General features: G+C 38.5%; 1 pseudogene; it reads right to left on the bottom strand.

Moving 5' to 3' along the window:
- LOC139744120 (proteasome adapter and scaffold protein ECM29-like) overlaps positions 1–16,439 on the bottom strand; it is a 394,771-nt pseudogene that overhangs the window by 331,197 nt on the left and 47,135 nt on the right.

The raw sequence follows: 16,439 nt of genomic DNA, 5'->3' as shown, positions 1-16,439 counted from the left end.
AGAGTATGGGAATAATGTCATGTCATTTTCAGAAAATCGACCTCCTGCGACTTTCGAATCCTTTTGTTGTAGCGGGTCACATTTCTTTTGTAAAAAAAAATAAATAAAGGGGGTAGGGAGGGGCATGTCCGGTGTGCCCCCCCCCCCCCTGGATCTGCCACTGTAAAGGCACATTCTATCTCAATCTAGCACTACAGCTGTACTTACATTGTAGTTAGGCTAGCTGTCATAGAATGTGTAATGCGTTTCTAGCTACAAGTATTAGTGTGTATGGAGCTATCACGAACGGAAACTTGACTAGTTGAGATATAGGCAGAGAAATTGTAAACACATACAGTTAAACAGAGATACGTTTATGACAAGATTAGAAATAAAGTAATTACCGTATTCACCAGTGATAATGCCACACTATTTTTAACAAAAATACAGCAGTTAAGTCGGGGTGAGGCATATGCGTCAGCACAAGCAAATCATTGCCTTTCCAACTCACAGAATCGCCTGCCTGGGACTATACAATGTGCCAATGAGCAATGCGATATCAACCACTGCATTGAGATCAATCTTATACAGACAATGCTATGTTCTGCGATTAAGTGACATTTTTTTTTTCATTACCTACTTATCACTGTCTCTGAAGCAAATTCTGAGGACATTTAAAAAAAAAAAAAACCTAAAAAAGAAAGTACAGCGTGATTGCAAGTTGGTGTGCAAAGCATAGCCATGGCGGCAATTGCAATCCAGCACACATTACACAATAGCACTACTGTAAAAGTGGAAATTTCCGCAGTGTTGAAATTTTCGCGCATTTCGCGCAACCAGAAACTAGCGCAAAAATAAAAACACGCAAATATTTTTGCTTGCCATATGTTCCCGTACTTACTGCCTTGATTCCGCAGAATTAAAAACACGCGAAACTCTTCTTACCGGGCCGAGTGCGAAAAATTAGTCGCGCGAAAATATCCACTTTTACAGTATCTCATGCAATACTCAGCTATTGAATAGTACAGTGTGTGTGAATAAAGACACACCAATACTTGGCTATTGAATAGTGTGTGTGTGTACACAGGCTCAGTCATTCATCATATTAGGGTCCTACGCACAGAAATATCATTCAAATTCTTGACATGAGGTAATTGCATCAATCAGGAAAAACTTAAGATAAAACAAGAGACCTGGGGGTCACACGCTCACCTGAGTATCGCAAGTTCACCTTCCATGCATTCTTGCAGACTCTTACCTGAGAACATTGGAAACTTGTGGTGGGGGTAGCTTTGAGAATGGGGGCATGGTGTCCATTTACATATTCCATCACACTGGTAAAAATACCTGCCAAGTACACTGTACTTTATAGAATGTTGGATTATGCAGCTTGGGAAAAAAGACTTAAAGCCCTATCACTTTTGATTAGAACTAGAGAAAAATGTTATTTAATATTCATTAATTTAGGAGGTTTGGACCCCTGGGGCCCCCAAGGAAAGCATGGTGCCCACTCAAACACTTTGAGATCTTATTCCTATGGGAATGCTACTTGACAAGTTTGGTGAAAATCCATTACGTTGTTTTCAGCAAGAAGATGAAAATTTAGGCCCGCATTTGGACACCCCCCATCCCATCCCGCTTCCTTGGGTCCCAAGGGGGTGGGGGGGGGGGGGGGAGGGCACCTCTGATTCTCCCATGAACAAACTTGAAACAACAGTCATCAATACACTAACTCATTGTACTAACATAGCTCAATCACTTCCAGTTCTAGAGAAAATCTGTAAAGATTCCTTACAGAAGGGGGGGATGGGACCCCTGGGGCCCCCCAGGTGGGGCATGGTGCCCATTTGATGGAATTGAGATTCTATCCCCCTAGGGATGCTACCTGCCAAGTTTGGTGAAAATTGGTGATAGGGTTTTCAAGAAAAAAATGAAAATTTACAATTTCGGTCCAAATTTAGGCCCCCTGGGGCCCCCCAGGTGCAGCATGGTGCCCATTTGATGGGAATGAGATTCTTCCCCCCTAGGGATGCTACCTGCCAACTTTGGTGAAAATTCATACTGGCATTTTCAAGAAAAAGATGAAAATGTACAATTTGGGCCCCATTAGGACCCCTCCCCACCCCCCTCCCCTGGGTCCCAAGGGGGGCACCCCTGATTCCGCCATGAAAAAACTTGAAACTACAGTCATCAATGTACTAATTCATAGTATTAACTTAGCTCTATCACTTCTGGTTCTAGAGAAGAAGATTTTTTAAGATTCCTTAATTTTGGGGGGTTTGGGCCCCTCTGGGGGCCCCCCAGGTGGGGTATGGTGCCCACTTGAACAAATGTGACCCGCGACAACGATTTCAGGCAAAAGTCGCAAGAGCAAATTCCCTCCCAGGCGGGGTACAAAGATTTTGACCGTTGTTTTTGTCGATTTTGGGTTTTTTCAGAATAACCGGGGGGCCAAAAGCTAAAAACAGAGGTCGAGTTGCACTCTCTCTACAAAGTAGACCATGCCTATTTTCAAGTTTTTATTGTAACAAACAACATTCCACTGGTCTACCTCAAAAAATTTGTTGCGAAAGCCTCCAAATCCAAGATGGCGTCCAAGATGGCCGCCATATTTACTGAATTTGTTATTTAAATGATAGAATTCGATAGAAACATCAGATTTCAACAAATGTGATGTCATATGAAAGAGAATAAAATTTTCTACAAGTTGATACCATTTTTGTGGGTTATTGTGATAACTGGATTGAGATTTTAAAGAAAAAACACTCATTTTTTGATATTTTTCTGAAAAAAGGAAAATCATGAAAATGCTTGATTCAGCATAAATCAAAGAAAGACAGAAGGATTATCTTGAAATGTGTCAAGAATTTTGTTTGACATATAATTAATATTTGGAGAAAATTAGGATTCAGTACCATTTTCGGTTCAGGAGTTATAATGTCTCAAACTTGAAAACTCACTATGTAAAAATGGCCACTTTAGTTGTGACCAACACCTTGTCGTTCGTAAAAAAGTCTGCGCGCGCCAAGACTACTACACGCACCACTGGAACTGGCGCTTGCAGCAGTGCCAGTGGTGCGTGTAGTAGTCTTGACAAATGCAGACTTTTTCTTTGTCAGACAAGGGTTTGTGCCTGCAAACTAACTTTTCATACCAAATGGTAGCTCATCACAGGTGATACTGATCGCTATTATTTCAAAGTAGATTGTTCTAAAGCAGATGAGATGAAGCAACAAAAAAAAAAATTCAAATAGAGGTAGTAGCTTGAAACTTGGCACCAATCTTGTTATAGATAGTTTAAGACAGAATTTAGGTCAACCGCTCAAAAAAAAAAAAAAAAATCAAGATGACAGCCATCAAAGTTGACAGTGTATTGCGCCAAATTAAATGTATTATTTCGTTTTTGATACAAATTTGTCTGTTGTGCTATCTTACACCGTCTTAAGTTTTTATGGACACATTTTTTAAACTAGTGATATTCTACTCTCCGAAAAAGAAAAAATAAATCGAGTGGAAGTTTTTACTTTTGATGTGAGGAGTGAATAACAGAAAACGGTGAATTTAGAGTGAAATTGGAGTGACTTTTGAGTGAAATGTTCATTTTCAATCATTTTAGAGTGACCTTAGGCAGAGTTCCACACTAACTTTTATATTTGGTGGCCCAAAGGCAAATATCCGACCTTTTTTGGTGGCCCGATCAGACCACCAAATTCTTTATTTCTGACATTTTGTTGGCCCAACGTGCGTTTTTTGTGGCCCCCGGCCACCGGACCACCGTTAGTGTCGAGCCCTGCCTTCGGGATCACTCGTCACTCTTCGAGTGATCCCCGAGGTCACTCTAAAATGAATGAAAATGAACATTTTCACTCTCGAGTGATCCTGATATCTAATATAGGAAAGCATCTACCAATGGCATAAGTTTAGATCAATTGTGACACTATAACCCACATGAAATCAGCCTTCAAACAATGTAAGAAAAATCTGATAACGGAAAATACAGTTTCAGCATGCTTATTTGTTTAATATACAGCACGAATAATCAATTTGGACAATTTTATTCAAACAATATACTGAAAAGTAATTTCGCACAACACATTTAAGAGCAAAGTTGAGAAATTGCCGCCGTGTTGGATTTTTTTTTTTTTTTGGGGGGGGGTTCGGATCAGAAGGGCTTTCAAGGACATCTACGCATCAGACATTATTACACATAAACCATCATCATTCACGTTTCTACAACAGCAGAGTAACATGGAGCAAGCGCCATGAGCGCCTGACTTGGCGGATACCGGCGCTATACAAGACTTCATCATCATCATCACAAGTAAAAAAGCATATCTTTGATACAGAAGCATTTCTTTTTTATCAAAGATTGGGCCTTACCCAAACACTGGAATGAGCTCCATCCCCCCCCCCCCCAAAAAAAAGACCCTCAATATGGTTTACACTAGTACAATATCGTTCGGATGTATAGAAACATGTAATAGACAGCAATATAAGAAGATTTAAAAAACATATCAACTTATAAGTTATAAGTTGAGATTTAACTTTGACGCAACACACTAAAGGTATTGTTTACCATTGGGAGATATATCACATTCGACTTATATGTGCAGGTTAGTTGTATTACAAAACATTCCACCATGTAAAAAAATTATAATAAAGCCTAAAATATACGGAGATATCACCATTTCTTTTCAAGAAACCATAACCATGATAACTGTTGACATAAAAAAAGATTCTTATCAGATCTATTTAGTATATCTAACAATATTTAGCATTAATTATACTGATTTAAGTTTGTACATTAATCCCTAACTCACAGTTTAAAACTAAATTGAGGAATTAAGTAAAGCTGGGTTTATGTTTTACGTGCACAAAGGTAAATAATGCCTTGAACGACAACCTCGATTAATTACCGCCATCTTGAATTTTGTGTGGATACTATCTTTATCGCTAAATATTACACATCGGCAAAATTTGTGCCAAATTTTAAGCTCCTATCTCTTTTTGGAAAATACTTTCTGTTCAATCTTACCTGCCTCAGAACAATCTACTATGATGAAATGCTACAGTAATAGCGACCAGCGTCACCTACCACTTGGCGTGAAAAGTTAGTTTGCAGGTACTTGCAAGTCACTAGACCATTACAGTATTACATGTGACCATGTAAACACATTGTAAGCAAAATTTATAATGCATAAATATAATTTTTTCAAGTTTTAGATGTTAACTTGTCAACAGTGTATGATATTGCCTGTAATTCCAGAAATATGAATTATGTCTCAATCTCAGTAAATCTCAATCTCAATCGCAGGTTTCAAAATAATTCTTCAGTTCTTCTTTGATAAATACTAAATCATGCATTTTTACATTTCTTCCTTTTTTCAAAACAATACAAAAATATGGATCCCCCCCCCCCCAAAAAAAAGGGAAGCAAACAACCCCCCCCCCCCCAATTTATCGCAATACACAGCTAAAGTGGTATCAACTTGTAGAAAGTTTTGCTCTCCTTCATATGACATCAAATTTTTTGCAATCCAATGTCTCTATCAAATTTTATGTTTGAAATGTTAATTTCAATAAAATGGCGGCCCTGTTGGACCGCATCTGTACTTTGCAACAAATCTACTGAGGTGTACTTACGGAACATTGCTTAGTATGCTTAATATTATGTATGGTCTTGTTTATAGAGAGAGTGGAACTCGAAAAGTAAGCACGATCTTAGATTTGACCCTCTGTCTTTGGGAACAGATGCGTGTAAATAACATATTATGTAAAATGGGATTTCAAGTTTGAGACATTTTAACTCCTAAACCAAATACAATACTGACCTCAAATTGTCTCCAAATATTGATTATATGGGAAAGATGTTAATTTCTGCATGGTTTTAATAAACATTTTTAATTTAATTTTTTTTTTTTACTTTTTAGAGAAATATTCATGGTGCATTCTGAAAAATGTCTCCATAAAAACCTAAGATGGTTTGAAATGGCATTAAAATGTTCAGAATATATAAAAACCATATAAATAGATAGCAAAACAGACAAAATTGTATCAAAATCGAAATGATACATTTACTTTGGCACAATACACTACAATATGTAAGCTTTGATGGCCTGCAATCTTGAATTTTTTGAGTGATTGATCCAAATTTTGTTTTAAACTTTCTATAGCAAGGTTGTTTCAAGCTTCTACCTCTATTTGAAAGATATTTTTTGCTTCATCTCATCTGCTTCAGAACAATCTACTTTGAAATAATAACAATCAGCGTCACCTGAGCTACCACTTGGTATGAAAAGTTAGTTTACAGGCACAAACCCTTGTTTGTCAAAGAAAAAGTCTGCGTTTGCCAAGACTACTACACGCACCACCGGCACTGCTGCAAGCGCCAGTGGCAGTGGTGCGTGTAGTAGTCTTGGCGCGCGCAGACTTTTTTTACGAACAACAAGGTCTTGTCACGACTAAAGTGGCCATTTTTACATAGTGAATTTTCAAGTTTGAGACATTATACACTTGTAACTACTGAACCGAAAACGGTACTGACCCCTAATTTTCTTCAAATATTGATTATATGTCAAACAAAATTCTTGAAACGTTTCAAGATAATCCTTCAGTCTTTCTTTGATTTATGCTGAATCAAGCATTTTCATGATTTTCCTTTTTTCAGAAAAATGTCAAAAAAATGAGTGTTTTTTCCTTAAAATCTCAATCCAGTTATCACAATAACCCACAAAAATGGTATCAACTTGTAGAAAATTTTATTCTCTTTCACATGACATCAAATTTGTTGAAATCTGATGTTTCAATCAAATTCTATCTTTCAAATAACAAATTCAGTAAATATGGCGGCCATCTTGGACGCCATCTTGGATTTGGAGGCTTTCGCAACAAATTTTTTTGAGGTAGACCAGTGGAATGTTGTTTGTTACAATAAAAACTTGAAAATAAACATGGTCTACTTAGTTTGTAGAGAGAGTGCAACTCACTCGTTATAAGCGACTTTTTGGGGTTTGGCCCTCCGGTTAGAAATTGAATCTTTGATATGTTTTGAACATCTGCACTAAATTTCACAGCCTAACACTAAGTTTTTCCTACCGAAAATGGAATTTTAAACACCCTATGTTGGATCACACTCGTCAGTTTCGATCTTCTTTCGAACGTGTATGCCGCGCCACTATGCCCAGTGTTGCTACGGCGAGGCATCTCGCGTGTGATTGGATAGTGCGTCGCACACATTTACATAGTTCGGCTTTCGGCGATACGCCTCGCAGCGTGTCGGAAGTGTTTTGTCCACGCATGCATGCTCCATTGTTGTTGCTACAATAGATATCAGTACGCTCGGTCTTTAGTGTATGCTCTTCGTTTGGCTTTTTATCCGAGCTTCTACCGCAATGTTCGACAACGGAAGTGAAACAAAAAGTGAACAGCAACACTAGGCAGCACTAACTGAACGTGAAAAATAGATACGATAGGGAACATGGTTTAAACGTATCAGAGTAACAAATCGCCACACAAATGGTGCAACATACGATCGTAAACCGACTTTTTAATTGTGCTTGTAGTAAATAATAAATGACAGCAGGTTGACTCAAAAAGACAGCAGAAGAGAGAAAAGGAGTGGTCATAAATGACCAGTATTCAAATAATACACTGTAGTAAACATCAAAATTGCACCAAACTAAGTAAAGTCGTGTTTGTTTGTTTGTTCGTTTGTTTGCTTGCTTGTCTACCGCACAATGCAACACATTCACGGCTTGAAAAAAAAAAACAGGAAGTGGGACCCTTTTCATGTTTCTGCCTTCGAAAGGGTCCCAATGACGAAATTTACAAGACAAATCAACCGCTATGAAAACGTGATTTGTAAAGATGTGGAAAGTGCCACCCGCTCCCGTGACGTATACACACAGGCATAGCGTGTGGATGCCATTGAGTAATATGTGCATGCCATTGAGTAATATGTGCACCATACACATGCAACCAGCAGCTTGTAATTATCGTATCCACCATCTTGAAAGATGTACTGGTAAACAAACCCAAGCGAAACGCATTGTGCATTCGGCTCCATACACTGAGTTCCGAGGAAGGTGCCCGGGAAATTTGACTCTCTCAGTGAGCCAATCAGAAGCTGCTATGGTTGCTAGAGGCGGAGCTTAGGCGCCTTGGCATATTACATGTTGCGGTGAAACCTCGGCGCCGCCGATGAACGGCCTTTTTTTGTTCCTCCGCGGCCTTCTAAATCCTCCCTTTCAAAAGCCTGCATCGCGGTGCTTTTACACTTGGGCCGTCAACAGAGTGCGGCGCTTTTAAAAAGGGCCGACAACATAACAAAAGTTCTACATCCAAGAGCGGCCCGTTTTATTTAACACGGTGAAAACACGCTTGAGTACCCCGGCTCATCGCCGGCTTTTCAAAAGACCGCTCAAAGCGCCAATGAACGGCCACGCCATGCCACGCCGCGGGTTCGCCGCACAATATAATCTGCCAAGGCCCCTTAATCTTGCTTGGCACCATTGTATGGATGGGTGATTCTCACCTCGCATCGCCGCTGGGCATTGTCTTTGAGCATGAGGTGAATCTTCAAAGCCCATTTTCTCGCAATTTTGTCAGGCTAACAAATCAAAAAGTGTGTTATATTTCGCTTTATATGACCACTTACAGTACCGGAGAATACAAGTGTTTTATATCAATGTAAACCTTAGGAAATGGGCAAAGTGATTCAATGAAAAAATGAATTTTCAAAATTCCTGACTTTTGCCTAAAACCGTTGTCGCCGGTCACAAATTGAGATCCTATCCCCCTAGGGATGCTACCTGCCAAGTTTGGTGAAAATCGGTCAAGGGGTTCTCAAGAAGGAGATGAAAATGTAAAAGTTTACGCACGACGCACGCCGGACGAAGAGCGATCGCAATAGCTCACTTGAGCCTTCAGCTCAGGTGAGCTAACAAACATAAGTGATTGATAGGAAATGCCTTGAAACAAGTAGAAATAACAAAGGTCCTTATCAAAAATAGTTCAGAAAAGTAATGAAGTTTTAATCACAATAAAATTCCTCATTTTTTTTTTCTTTTTTTCATCACCAAAGTCAGGATGCGGCTTATCCGGCGTTGTGGCCTTATCGCTGGCAAATATGTTAAGGGGAAAATGATGCTGAGAATTTGGAGAGAAAACAATTATAAGAAAATAAAGTTGTCTAGAGAGAAAGAAAAAGTTACTTTCTTCATAATGGTGGTATGTGATGTACATTGCTGGTTAGATTACTTGTACTGTAGGAGATGGTGGATAGTTTAAAGCCAAACCCCACATGTGGGTGGAATGTGTGTGAATGATGTGAATGCAGCATACCTAGATACACCCTTTTGCCATGTAGATAGCTGAAGAGAGAAGGAATTTGTACAGTGTATCTGCAGATACACCCTCATGCCACATGAAAGAGTAATGGCTGCACATGTATGGTTTTGTCGGCAGAAAGGTGTATCTAAATAAAGTGACTCATATCCTGGTAATAAACAATTTGAAAAACCAAGAAATGATAAAATAAAATTTTAAATACAAAGTAAACTCTAAGATACAATGTAAACTCCATCATCAAGCATACCAGCATATTCCTGTTGCTTATAGAATTAATGTAAATGCCCAAACTTTTAAGCCATTTTTCCTGACCTTTCGCTACTGTCAATTCATGCAACTACCTAGTGTCTTCTCATTTTTATCTCACTCACACAATTTTGTCAAAGGACATTCCTCTCTTGAAAATACCATTGCTAGCTTAAATTCAGAGACCTTTGACCTTCCCCCTTTGATTTCCATGTTTTCCCAAAAGTTCTATTGTTGAATGAAGAGTTTACAGTCTGACCTCTCCTATCCGGACATGTCGGGACCAGCGCTCATCCAGATAAGGGATATGGCCAGACATAGGAGACTCAATGTTTTGTACTCACAGCTGCCTACCCAATAATAGCTACATGCACATGTATTAGTTTTGTGTGAAACATGTCACGTCCTTGTCAGCTGGTCTGCTTTCAGAATTTTCTGATAATTTGATCAATGAACGAGCGCCTGTACGGTGCCCTGATTTACAAAAAAAAAAAATTTCTGTCAATGTTCTTGCTGTGATTTTGAGATAGTGAATGTCTGAATGGATGTTATTTGGATGAAAATTTGGTGTGAATGTACGTTGATTATGTTGAGAATAATATGTAATTCATTTGAGTTTGTGCAGGGATTTGTCTGAGTTTGAAATTCCCTTTTTCCCATTATTATGATAGTAAATTGAAAAAAAAAAAGTTGTCAAATTTCACAAGAGCCCATCACTGAGACTACTGGTGTTTCAAACAAAAGATTAGTGCATCTTATACACAAGGTTTTCCATGAGCACAATTTTACATTTAAAAACAAACACTGGCATTTAGACACTAAAGTAAGATACTTCATCTCACTCAAATGCAACTCCTATCTGAATGCAACTAGAAATGTCGCTACAGCGACTGGTTATACCCCCGTCAAACAACATTTCATAAGCTTTGGTCAAAACAACATTTGATAAGCTTTGGTCAAAAAACTGAGGAAGTAGTTAAATCCGCAAGATCTTTCCTTGATCTTCTGCCATTAATATGCCGTTACCATGGCAACGTACTTTCGGGTACTATCGAAAAATGCGTCTTGCACATCTACAACCAAAGGCACACGTCTGTACCAAGTTTCATGGAAATTGGGCAAAAACTGAGGAAGTAGTTTGCAACACAAAATTTTGGCTCATAATATGTGAGCTGTTACCATGGCAACATACTTTTTATCACTGTCAAGAAATGTGTCATGCTGACCTATATCCTAAGACAAACATTCAATATGAATTCCATGAGAATTGGAAGAACACTGATGAAGCAGTTTTGCCATGAAGCATTTTGCCCTATATTTTACCAATAACATGCCGTTACCATGGCAACGCACTTTTTGCCACTGCGGAAATATGTGTCTTGCACATTAACATATTCAGATGAACATCTGTACCTAATTTCATAAAAATTGATCAAAAACTGTGGGAGGAGTTCGCGACGCAAGATTTGTACCCATTTTTGCCCATAATATGCCGTTACCATGGCAACGTACTTTTGAGTACTGTCAAAAAATACGTCTTGCACATCTACAACCCAAGGCACACATCTGTGCCAAGTTTTATGGGAATCGGTTGAAAACTGAGGAAGTAGTTCGCGACGCAAGATTTGTACCCATTTTTGCCCATAATATGCCGTTACCATGGCAACGTACTTTTGGGTACTGTCAAAAAATACGTCTTGCACATCTACAACCCAAGGCACACATCTGTGCCAAGTTTTATGGGAATCGGTTGAAAACTGAGGAAGTAGTTCGCGACGCAAGATTTGCAACGGACCGACCGCCCGACCGACCGCCCGACCGCCCGACCGCCCAACCGACCGCCCGACCGACCGCCCGACCGACCGTCCGCTGATTCCTATATACCCCCTTCAAACTTTGTTTGGCGGGGGTATAATCATAATGAACATACACTTTTACCTGTGAATCTTCTTCAGAAAGACATCTGCTGCTGTGGCAACACTATATGAAAAGAAAAGAAAAGAAAATAAATGATATCTGTTCAGAAAGATCAATGCACAGATTTACACATGTACACTGACAGTGCAAAACACAATTCTGAATTATCTAGATGTTTCTTGTTTGTGCAAATCTATCTCCATCTCTCTCTGCTAAATTTCTACTCACCCAAACTGTGATTTACTACTGTATGTACTAGATCATTTTTTGCAATGTGTGCTAATAAAGCTCCACACATGCATACATAAAGTCTACAATATTTACATACAAAATCAGGGAGGTAATAGAAAAGGAGTGGAATCCTTCCTGATTTGTGCAAATTTATGCGTAGCTTCTATAAAATGACAATATAAATGCTTAGCATTCCATTGACTTTGATGTTTCATGCTCCAAGCTGCTCTTCCATAGCTTTTAGACATGGAGAAGGAAGAGATTCTTGATTTTAACAATTTTATGCTGTATTTCAGAGGAATTGTTGAAATCATGTAGAGAACTTTCTGGGAATATGTTGTCGAATAAATACTTTCTGTTTTTCTTCAAATAATCCTGTCATCTATACCCCAGGACTGAAAACAAAATGGAATATTAGCATGTTAGAAAAAGTTAACATTAAATCATCTTACACACATTTGTGCATAATTTTGTTCACCAAATACCTGAATGTGAAATCTTTTTGATTGTGTGATTGGCTAATGCATGTTTCCGCATTTTTAATAGAATCTGAAGTTACAGAACTAAAATTTTTAATCATTCTTGTTTGAGTGTCCTGTTCTCTACACACTTAAAAATTGCCGCCAAGAATGTTGAAAGGAACAGCAAACTGCTGCTTGCTCAGTTTGTTGTGATTGAGGAATGGTGCATACTTATTCAGAAATGATGTCTTTTGTCAAAGCAATTCATTTACATCTGTGAAAGAGTGCATAACTTCTCAGCGGCATGGAGCATGGGTACAAAGGAGAGACTCTTCTTTCTTCTTCTCTAGCACCTCCCTGATGAAATCAAGAAGACGCAATGATTCAGTGCAATCTGAAAATGTAAAATCATGGAATGCAACTTTCCCATCAGTATCTTAGAAATGGATAATATTGGGAGACTGGAAACTCACCTGTAGTGGGTGTCGGAGCTAGCTACTATCAAGTGACAAATGACTTCAGTTTCACTCAATACATCTGAACTCAGGAACTGCACTATTCCAACTTTGCACTATAAAGAATGAAAAAATGCACATAGATAGAAACATTGTCTAAATCAATATGTAATAAAAAAGTTATTCACACAAGAAGGAATATTACTCATAGGAAGGCAGGTATGTGTACATACTACAAGTATGACTAAAACCATTTAATACCTACACTACAGCTGTATATCATTTTCTAGGAGGTTCAACAATTATGAAAATATGATTAATCTTGCAAATATTTCTTTTAATATCATTTCATTTCATTTCATTTTAATCATTGAGTTCTCACACAGATTATAGAGTGTTGTATTTGTAACATACATCCACAGAGATCAATAAAAAGTAACAAATATTTTGTCAATTTAATATATAAAGACTATCATAATATTACAAGACACAAAATGAATTCATATCAGTCTAGAGTACATTACATTCATATTAGATGATTAAGATTATGTGCAGGGGAACCTACATAAAAGCAGATGCTTGTGGGGATAGGTTCCAAGAAAAAAATCAACCACAATCATTCACACTTGCATACACACACTGCATGCACGCAAGTGCACCTGGACAAGCACATGTACACACACACACACACGCACACGTTTGTTAATTTACAGATCAGCAGTTGCTATCTTAACAAATTTCATTTGTAGAGGGAGACAAAATTGAAGAAACCCACACCTGAATTATTAAATTGGTGAGTAAGATATTCTCTCTTTTCATAATGCAAAATAGATTTTAAAAATTCTTAAATTTAACATAAGAACATCAATCAAATTTACTAAAAGATCCTTTTTATACATACATTGTATACTATTAACATGGTCAGAATAACAAAAATCATGTATTGCATATAAATTTGTACCGTATAGTCATAAACAATGTATATCACTTTAAATTTAATGTTTGAATACTGTGAAAGCAATCTGCACAACTTTTGCCACAAAGTACAATGCAAAGGTAGCAGTCACTTTAAACATGTGTTATACTAAATTCCATCAATACCACTTAATGAGATTATTTAGCTGATTGCCATGAGTTTACTAGGCTAAAAGATACTCCTTTTGTAAGGACAAAGTGTAAAACTAATTCTGTGTAGAAACCTCGCATTACAAAAGGTTCATGAAATTTATGAGGAGGAAATGTTCTCCAAACATTCCTTTAATGAAGCTCCAGGACATCTGAATTAAAAACCTCATGAAAAACTGCAGTAAACTTTCCATTAGCACTATTTGTTACTCTCAACAAGTGAACTAGCTTGGCCCTGACTTGACAGATTCTTACTATTTATAAATGAAAAAAATGAGAACAGAAATTGAGCCCTTACCAAAAGACAAATTAGTTTTGCATGACAATGACAGGTATCTACTTTACAAGAGTATGCAACCTTGTTTTCCATATTTAAGCAGCATTGTTCACAACAAGGTGCAAAATTGACAGTGTACAAAGTGCACATTTAACAAATTTAATGAATATTCTCTTTCTGACAAAGGGGAATTATCTAAACCAATGCTACAATCATCAAGGGCCATATGAAAAAAGAAAAAAACAAGGAAAACAAACAAACAAACAAACAAATTACAAGTCAAGAGCATGTAGCCAAAAAAGTGTTGATTCAATTCTCCCCATCGCATATAGCCACTATCAAGCGATATCACCTCGTGATACCAGTATCTGATCGATCACTTTTGGGACGTATACTTCCGATTTTGCGGTTCTGGTATGTCGAAAATCGTACCACAGATCCTACGTAGTGTAGGATCTTTGATCGTACATTCAAAACACATAGAACTCGTCATGCACAAGCAAACATGGAGCGAACTGATGACCAATTTCGGAAAATGTCTATGTCATGATTCACGATTAAAGGACTTTCTTAGTGAAAGAGATGTTCCTACGACTGGTAAAGTGCTGGGCGTAACTCCCCTTACGCTGCAACAAAGTGGCCGCTATGCATTTGGGTCCACTTCTGGTGCGGCTAGGCCGAGCCTGGGTCTGGGCGAAAACGATCGTGAACCGGCCCAGATCCGTCGGTGCTCGAATGGAGCATTTCTCTCCCTTCATGCATCACCTTGCCGAAATTGTTCCAGTAAAAATATTTTGGTGGGGCATTTGCTGTGCCATCTGCTAAAATTGCTCCTTTCTGAAAATGTCTCGAACAAATACTCGAGTTTGACTTCAGGTCTGTGTGGTCTTTCCAGCAAAGCAGATTTTTCCACGCTCTCCACTGAACTTTGTCTGTTAGGAACTTTCCCCACTTCACGTCCTTCATCAATGGATATTTTCCATAATTGCGTCATTTGGCATCATCGGTCCAGCACTAGGCCTCTTCGCAGTAGAATCCCATTAATCAAATGTAAAGTTACAGATTCGAAAATATCTCTACTATTTGCGAGATTATAAGACAAAATTTGATATCCTATACTATAATACTCGAAGTTGTTGTTGTTGTCGCGGCCTTATGTATTTCCTGTTTTATTCCGGCGTTGCTGGTTTGTCTATCTCCTCCCGAGCCGTCGGCTCCGGGCAGCTGCGACCGGTGCCGTCGGCCGCAGGAGAGTATCCTGCATCGAATGGCGCGGGTTTCGTCCCCTCTCCGCCTCCGTGTCGACGTCAAGGACGAAAAAGAAAAGTTAATTAGCTTAATGCATAATGCATTTTTGTGCGTGACGAAAGAGCCGAGCGTTTCAATATTCACCGATCCTGCGCTGGCCTCCTGCTTTCTCGATCGTTGCAGAGACACTGCTGGGGGAAACTAAAGATGAGGGTGCAGCGAAATCCCTGACATCTTCCGGCGGACGCGCACGCACATACACAATGTACAGAACTCTACTCACTCTACACTGTGTGTATATAGTTCTGTGATGTACCTTTGCCTCCGCCAGTGCCCTGTTACGTGTATCATGTATTGACGATGGTTACACGAAGCACTATATCTGCGTGCGCGTGATATGGACTACAAGGGCATTTACGTACAGTTCGCCATTGGCGTCCCCAAATGAAAACAACGAACGTTGTTATTTAATTGTATTTTGCACAACTGCAGAATACTATGCAGCTCAGGTACGTCATTTAGTTTTACCGCTCGCCGTTTGCTCTCAAGTCCGATGTCATTGTACGTAGACTGTTTAGGACGGTTAAATATATTTGCCGATCGTACCTTTCCATATCAGATTACACGCGCAGCTGTGCCCATTCATTTACTGCAGAGCTGCTGTAATCATACATATTCATAAGATGAGCGGACGTAGAGGAAAACCTCGCTTTGCCAACCGCCTATTTTTTAAAATTACAAGTGGAAATGTGTGGTTCTATGATCTATCAAACCAAGTTTTGGTGACAAAAAAAAAAAAAAGAGGGAGCAAATGAAGACGAATATATATTCTTCTTTCTTCCATAACATGGGAAAAAAATATTAAAGACAAAAATATGAGGTCGTGAGACCCTATTCCCACGGGTGCCTATTAAACCTGATGACTATGAGTATGATCTCCCCCTCCCCAAATGATAACAATGATAATACCAATGATAATGATAATGATAATAGTAATGATGATAATAATAATAATAATAATAATAGCAATAATAGGAGTAATAATGATAATAATAATGATAATAATAATGATAATAATAAGAGCAATAATTGTAGGCCTAATATTAATTATGATAATGTACAGTCTGAAGCAGATGATGGTTCTATGATATA

Source organism: Diadema antillarum, unplaced genomic scaffold (genome assembly GCF_040938485.1).
Source record: "Diadema antillarum isolate AM-2024a unplaced genomic scaffold, OU_Dant_1.0 seq00001137_RagTag, whole genome shotgun sequence".
NCBI classification, from domain to species: Eukaryota; Metazoa; Echinodermata; class Echinoidea; order Diadematoida; family Diadematidae; genus Diadema; species Diadema antillarum.
The sequence above is the reverse complement of the archived record's forward strand: the minus strand, read 5'-3'. Positions and strand labels throughout refer to the sequence as shown.